This window comes from Eumetopias jubatus, unplaced genomic scaffold, assembly GCF_037043125.1.
Source record: "Eumetopias jubatus isolate StellerSeaLion01/CBP00866 unplaced genomic scaffold, mEumJub1_p1.0 scaffold_17, whole genome shotgun sequence".
Taxonomy (NCBI): domain Eukaryota; kingdom Metazoa; phylum Chordata; class Mammalia; order Carnivora; family Otariidae; genus Eumetopias; species Eumetopias jubatus.
Genome location: NW_028274823.1, coordinates 29,380,618 through 29,388,757, shown reverse-complemented (window position 1 = coordinate 29,388,757; position 8,140 = coordinate 29,380,618). Strand labels below are relative to the sequence as shown.

Sequence of the window (8,140 nt, the reverse complement as noted above, 5' to 3'; positions counted from 1 at the left end):
ACAAGTGCAGCTCAACAAATACTACTGAATATATCTCTTGGGCCAGGTACCGATATGGATTTGGCAATAAATGAGACAGATATTGTCCCTGCCCTCATGGAACATCACAGTGCAAATATGATGAATGTCACAGAAACAGAAGCCGCAGAGAGCTTGGAGTCGGCACAATGTGAAGAGCTGACCTGGATAAACTTTCTGACAACTTGAAGAAAATAGGAACTAGTTAAATGAAACGTTAGTGGGGGAAGGGGCAGCGGAGTGCTCTATGCTGACGGAAGGAAATGTGTTAGTGCTCAGAAAGTAGAGTAGAGAGCAAGGAGGAAGGGTGGCCAGAGATAAGATAAATTTATAAGCAGGGAAGGAAGGACCAGGCATAGAGGGCCATGGTAAGATGTATAGACTTCATCCCATTGAAGGCTTTTATTGTATTTTATTTTGTTTTGTTTAAAGTTTATTTTTTTTCTAAGATTTTATTTATTTATTTGAGAGACAGAGTGCACAGGTGGGAGGAGGAGCAGGGGCAGGGGGAGAAGCAGACCCCCCGCTGAGCGGGGAGCCTGACGTGGGGCTCCACCCCAGGACCTTGAGATCATGACCAGATGCTTCACCGACTGAGCCACCCAGGTGCCCCCCATTGAAGGTTTTTAAACAGGGAAATGACAGGCAGATTTGCAAGTTTGAAAGACCACTATGGATATAGTGTAGGGAATGGACTTCAGGCCTAAGGATAGACACAGGGAACCTGTCTGGAAGCTATTTGAGTAGTCTAAGCAAGAGGTATTAGTGGTGGTGGCACGGAGAGAAGGGGACAAACTGAAGAGAAATTTAGTTAGTAGTTAGTAGTTAGAATTGGTAAGAGAGATAGAATTGATGGGTGATACAATGTATGAAGGAGGAAGAGTCAAAGATGATTCTTTGTCTTTTCCATAGTAGTGTTTATAATGATTTAATTTATGACAAATTGGTTATTTATGAAATTATTTATTTAATGTCTGCCTTCCTCACTGGATTATAAGCAACCCAAGGACAGGGACCAATCATATTGAACACCTTATTCCCTTGTGTCCATGCTTTGCATAATATGTGGCACATAACTGTGTTTAAAAGCTATTTATTGGTTAAACTGTATTTTTAGTTATAAGCAGATGGGTTTCTGGTGGTATCATTCACTGAGTGAGGGACATGGAGGAGGAAGGAGAAGTTCAGAGAATGAGTTTTGGCCCTGCAGAGTTTCAGCTACCTGTGAAATATCCAAGGGGAAATGTCCTGTGAGCAATTGGAAATAGGAGTCTAAACCTCAGGAGAGAGAGATGGGCTGGACAGATATGGGAGTCATGAGTGTAGGGAAAGCAGTCAAAGCCAGGGAGTATATGAGATAGCCTAATTAGCAAGTTTGGAATAAAAAAAAGAGACCATAGGAGAGCACTCTGAAGAAGTAACATTTAAGGACTGTGCAGAGGAGGAGCAACCAACAAAGGAGATTGAGGGGTGGCCGGAGGTAGGAGGAAACCCAGGAGAAAACGGAGTCTGAAATTTAAGGGAAGAATATTTAAGAAAGAAGGAGTCAAGGGTGTCTAATGCCTTTGAGAACGCAAACACAGGAGGTACTCGATAACCAGCTTCCATATAGGAGGTGGGCAAAAGCCAGAGTGATTTAAGGTGGAAATGGGTGAGAAAATGAATTTAGCCAATGCAACCTCTAATTTATTTATCTGGTTAGTTGTCATCTTTGAAAACAATTATGCTCCAGCGAGGATGAAACGAAGGACCCGAATTTTTGAAAAAAGAGAGCATGGAACCTGAGTCCTTGATGAGGCAAACCCATGGAGGTTCAGGGGAACAAGGAGGTCTCCAGGGTGAGTGCCTGTAAGTAGGAGGAGAACAGGACAGATAACAGATAACAAATTATTTCATCATTTTGCCTTGGGTCAGCCCTAATCCTCACCTTCAAAGAATGTCAAAGGATTTACTGACAGGGCTTAGCCGATGGAACTCCACCTCTCACAGACAGATTTCGCTAAGGCCCTCACTCAAATAGCAAGAAGATAAAGTTCTGTTGAGAAACTTTAGGACATGTCTCCAAGCTTTTCAACATCTTCCCTGCAAAGAAGCTATCCAGTGGAGAGCAAAAAACACTGAAGAGACAGCAACAACAAAACCGCTCTTAGCTTAGAAACTGCGGTTAATGTTTAGCTAACTTGTGGTTCAGGGATTGGATTTGTCGTGTATCATCATTCTTGCCCTTATCTAGTTATAGGGATGTTAACAGAACTAATAAAACCATTTGTGTGAAATGCTTAAAACAAAATTAGTGATAAAAATACAGGGTAATACTTCATTCTCTAAAGATTTATAAATTAAACATTAACCTAAAGTGCCATTTTTTTTAAAGATTTTATTTATGTGAGAGAGAGAGAGAATGAGAGATAGAGAGCACGAGAGGGAAGCGGGTCAGAGGGAGAAGCAGACTCCCTGCTGAGCAGGGAGCCCGATGTGGGACTCGATCCCGGGACTCCAGGATGATCATGACCTGAGCCGAAGGCAGTCGCTTAACCAACTGAGCCACCCAGGTGCCCTAAAGTGCCATTTATTACTGGAGGGTTACACATTCAGTCCAATTGCTAACTAGAAAAATGGAAAGATAAACTACAGATTCTGTCTCTGATTTGGAAACTTCTAGGATTATAAGGTCAGGGAAAGTTGGCGTGAAAAATGCCTTTCCAATCCTTAAGTACAGAAAACCAGACCCTCATCACAGCCTTACCTTGGTGGACACCCCAGTGACCTTGGATCCTCGCAGCACCTCAGTTAGGAGGCTGTACACTCACCTACTCGGCCTGGCTAGCCAGGTCTCAGTTTTCTGCTTCCTAAAGGCCTTATCTTCCTAGCTTAAGGGGTTGGGAAGAGTCTTCTCTTCCCTGCGTTCTCAATGCCAATCATTTTCACCTTGTAGTCTCTCCTAGAACTTCTTGTTCAGGAGAGGTTGAAGTTGATTTGAATAGAAATTGAGTGCAAAGGGGCCCCTGGGTGGCTCAGTCAGTTAAGCAGCCAACTCTTGATTTCAACTCTGGTCATGATCTCAGGGTCATGGGATCTGCTGGTGTTGGGCTCTGCGCTCAGTGTGGAGTCTGCTTGACATTCTCTCTCTCTCCCTCTCCCTCTGTACCCCCTTACCCCAGGCCCCCGTCCCTCCTCTCTCTCACACATGCACTCACACACACACTCTCTCTCTCACTTTCTCTAAAATAAATACATCTTTAAAAAAAAAAACGAGAAATCTGAGTGCAAAAAGTTCAGGAAGTCAAATTTCTACAAAAGCAGCATCTCCATGGCACATGTAAGAGTCTTATTAATAGGCATGCTAATTCAGAAATTAGGCAAAATTGGGAATAAAGAAGGAGGAAACCTGTCCTTTCAATGTACTTTGGTAATGGCAAACCTGTTTTTGTGTGTATTTCTCCCCAGGGCCTACTCTTGATAATGAGGATTAAGGGGCTTAGAAGCAAACTCCAAAATACCCAAGATGGGAACTCCAAAAAGACAAGTCTTCATTTCCTTTCATCTTTACCCATCTCTTTTTCTCCAGTTAAGTGTTCTTGGATACCATAAGCTCCTTTCTAGTATTGTTTCCATCTCTCATTACAATTTAGAAAAGGGCCCTTAAGTCTGTCCCTAAAATTCATTCATTCAACAAAGACTTAAGTTTCTTTTGTTTTTCACCATTGTGCCAAGGGCTGCAGCTACAACTTGAATTAGAATTGATCCTCAACTTCAGTTTCAGCCAAACACTTGGTGCTTAAAACTGAGATACAGTCAAGAAAAAAGAAATTTGAAGATTTCTAGTGACCTAAAGCATTTTCTGGCATATAAAGGTGATAACAGGGGCGCCTGGGTGGCTCAGTCGGTTAAGCGGCTGCCTTTGGCTCAGGTCATGATCCCAGGGTCCTGGAATCGAGCCCCATGTCTGGCTCCCTGCTCAGCAGAGAGCCTGCTTCTCCCTCTCCCTCTGCCTGCCACTCTGCCTACTTGTGCTCTCTATCTCTCTGTCAAATAAATAAATAAAATCTTTAAAAAAAACAAAATAAAAAATAAAGGTGATAACACCTGGATCTACTTTTGCAGCTAAGTACATCTTCTGATTTTTATTATTGAAACCATGACTCCAAGTCTAAATACACCTATGTATTCATATAACCTTCCATGTTTACACTGTTAAATTTTAAACCAGTCCTTAAGTAGAGGACTTTTGCAATTCATTCATTCTGGGGTTTGTTTCTGAGGTATTTCTTAATACTGACGCACTTATCAGAAGACTTAAGCATACCCACCAATTTTGAGAGTCAAAGGGCATATGTGTTAATAAGCACAGGGTTTGGTGTCCATAAATATTCTCTTTTCCCTAGTTCCTTTTTTAAAAAAAATTAACAAAGTTTTATTTTTCAAAATGTGCAGTTGGCATGGGATCTGTTCGTGCCTCTTCACCAGCAGCTAGGATATCTCCAGCCTGTGTGTTTCTGGCATAAATGACTTGAGCTCTGTGCTTTGAAACCAGTTTAATAAGTCCTTCACTAAAGAGCTTCTGAAGGGCTGCCCTGGCTAGGGGACCACGAATCTCCTGTCTCTGAGACAACAGCCAGGGTTATAAGCTCATAGTTGGGAACTTCCTTACAGAGTTTGTCATATGTCGCTTTGTCAAACAAGACTGTTATTGAGCTTGTCTCGAACTTTGCCTTTGGACCACTTCTTTTTGGCCTTACCCCCAGATTTGGTCAGTAGGTCTTTGTCTTTCTTGGCTGACTTTTCGGCATCTCTCTTCTTCTTGTCATGCTTGGGCTCTATGGTGAGGCTGAGAGAGTTGCTGCTACCCCCATGGCCTCTCTAAGATGCCAGAGGTAAACGACTCTTCTCCCTAGTTTTGATGGCTTTGTTTGCCTTGAGAGACATGTTTAATCATTACGTAGAACTCATATTTTTTTAATTTTTATTGTTATGTTAATCACCATACATTACATCATTAGTTTTTGATGTAGTGTTCCATGATTCATTGTTTGCATATAACACCCAGTGCTCCATTTGATACGTGCCCTCTCTAATACCCATCACCAGGCTCACCCATCCCCCCTCTCCCCTCCCCTCCAGAACCCTCAGTTTGTATTTCAGAGTCCATCACGTAGAACTCATATTTAACAAACAGCTTTGCAAAGCTGAGTTGTGATGTCTTCTACTTTGTTAACTAATTTGACTCTCTGAAAAGTGTTTTTACAATTTAACATCTGGCTCCTTACTTCAAACACTTGGTGCTGAAAACTGAGATACAGTCAAAGTGAGACAAAAGTTTATGATGTCATACCATGACAATTTAACAATATTTATCCTTTTCCTTTCATTTTCTTTTAAGATTTTATTTATTTATTTGAGAGAAAGAGAGAGAGAGATCACGAGCAGGGGGCAGGGGTAGAGAGAGAGGCAGACTCCCTGCAAAGCAGGGAGCCCGATGCGGGGCTTGATCCCAGGACCCTGGGATCATGACATGAGCCGAAGGCAGACACTTCACTGACTGAGCCACCCGGGTGTCCCTTCCTTTCATTTTCTCATTATGAACTCAGTAATTAATCTGTAATCTTTCCACCATCAGTCTTAGTGAATGCTGAGTAGATGAACATAGACCTCAAAAATCAAGTTATCTTGTGAAGAATAAATTTTGCAATTTCATTTCATTCTTTCATTCAACAAACATTTACCGAAGGCCTTCTAAGGGGCAGGTACTGTTCAAGGTGTTGAGAACACATAAGTGAACAAAACAGACAAAATTCCCTGCCCCTAAGGAGTTACCAATTTATTGGAGCTTGCATTCATTTAACCAAAACTCCTAAATAACCAATTTTGAGAATGGACTCTGCACTGTTAGGGGCAAGGGAGACAAGTGACAGGAATCCCAAATCATTTGAAAGTTGCAGCATGGTGGAATCAAAGGGTCACGGATTTGCAATCAGAAGACATTGATTGTAGTCTAACTGTACTAATCCTCTGTTATTTTCTGGGTCTTAGCTTTCTAGTTTCTTAAATAATGGCATCGAATTTCATAATCTCAAAAGTCTCTTTTGGATTGAATAGTCTATTATTCCATAACAGGTAACATGCATTTACTTACTTGCTTAAGGTAAATGGACATACAGTGATTTGCACAGATCATAGAGATTTATTTTTTTTAAAGTATAGCAATATCCAGGAGTCATCTTAAATTTTTATTCCTTCTGTAGCTACAGTACAGTATAGAATTATGTATTATGTTCAGAGTAATGATCCTGAGGTACTGCAGGATGCTGAATCAGTAAGAGAAGATTTAATTATGTTCATTAGACTACTTATTAAAGCAAGAAAATGCCCCAAGGCAATTTAGGGGTATTTCAAACAAAGCGTCTTCTTGTTAACCCATAGTTAATCAGAAACCTAATTAACCAGTATGCTTTATTCCAAGATTTTACTGTTTTTAGACTTATGTATTCTTCTTTACAACCATGACCAAATCACTGATCCAGATCTCAGTCATTTCGCATTTATACCATTAAATCAATGGATTATTCCTCCTTCAAACAATATAAAAAGCTACCAGAATAATCACTTCAAGAAATAGATATGAGTGAAATGATAAAATTCTGAGTTTTGCTTTAGAACACTCCAGATGTACTCCAAGGTAAATGTTCAAATAAAATGCAAGGAAAAAAAAGAAATAAAGCAACTATTTTCCAACTATGCTTATATTTCAATAAATCTTAATTCTTTCTAAATTCCAAATATCTATAAGTTTTTATGCTAAATAAGGATCTCTGGAAAATCTAACTCACTGGTGAGAGTGTCAGCAAGACTACTTGTCTTTTGAGCTTGTGTGTTTTTCTTTTTTTAAGTAAGCTTTGAGACCCCAAGATCCAGAGTTGCTTGCTCTACTGACTGAGCCAATCAGGCACCCCAAGGTTATTTCTCTTTTATTTACTATATTTAAAAAGCTAAACCTAAAGCAGAATTCTTTGAAATCTTAGTGGACACTAACCTGGCTCAACATTTTTTTTTAAGATTTTATTTATTTATTTGAGAGAGGGAAAGAGAGAGAGCACAAGCTGGGGGAGGGGCAGAGGGACAAGCAGACTCTCCACCGAGATCATGACCTGAGTGGAAATCAAGAGTCGGCTGCTTAACCAACTGAGCCATCCAGGCGCCCCTAACCTGGCTCAGCTTTACAGAATAATAAAGCAAGATTTTAAAATTATTTTGGTATTCAGTATTTAATTGTAACATTCAGGGAGAATTTTAAGTGTGGCCTATTAAATCTGCAGACTCATTTATCAATCTGAACTCTTTCCGGAAATTACAACTTTCTTTTATAGGCTATCCTTTGTACTGTTCCGTGTGGTCTTCAATCAGTGAGGAAATCTTATGTCTCCTTATACTGACCATGAACATCTCGGCAATTATTATCATCCACAATTGCACTTACACTTTTCAAAAAAAAAAAAACCAAAAACTATACTCTAATTTCCTCTTTCTGTTCCATTTTCCTTTTCTCAATTACTTCCTTTCACTAGTCAGTTAAGCCAGTCTTTTTGTTCTCTTTTTTTATTATTTTATTTTATTTTTTAAAGATTTTATTTATTTATTTGAGATAGAGAGAGAAAATGAATGGGGGGAGGGGCAAAGGGAGAGGGAGAAGCAGGCTCTCCACTGAGCAGGGAGCCTGACTCGGGGCTTGATCCCAGGACCTTGGGATCATGACTTGAGCCTAAGGCAGACACTTAACCAGCTGAGCCACCCAGGCACCCCGGTTAAGCCCGTCTTTTAGTAACATTACTTTTCAGATCAAGGTAATGCTGGTGTCATAGAATGAGTCTGGAAATTTCCCTTCTGTTTCTATTTATTTATTTATTTATTTTTTAAGGATTTTATTCATTTATTTGAGAGAGAGAGAATGAGAGATAGAGAGCACGAGAGGGAAGAGGGTCAGAGGGAGAAGCAGACTCCCTGCTGAGCAGGGAACCCGATGCAGGACTCGATCCCGGGACTCCAGGATCATGACCTGAGCCGAAGGCAGTCGCTTAACCAACTGAGCCACCCAGGCTCCCTGTTTCTATTTTTTTAAACAGCTTCA

At 40.5% G+C, this 8,140-nt stretch overlaps 1 pseudogene; it reads right to left on the bottom strand.

Annotated features, from left to right (window-relative positions):
• Positions 1-4,432: 4,432 nt before the first annotated feature.
• On the bottom strand, positions 4,433-7,458 carry LOC114205265 (small ribosomal subunit protein eS25 pseudogene; annotated as a pseudogene).
• Positions 7,459-8,140: the final 682 nt, after the last annotated feature.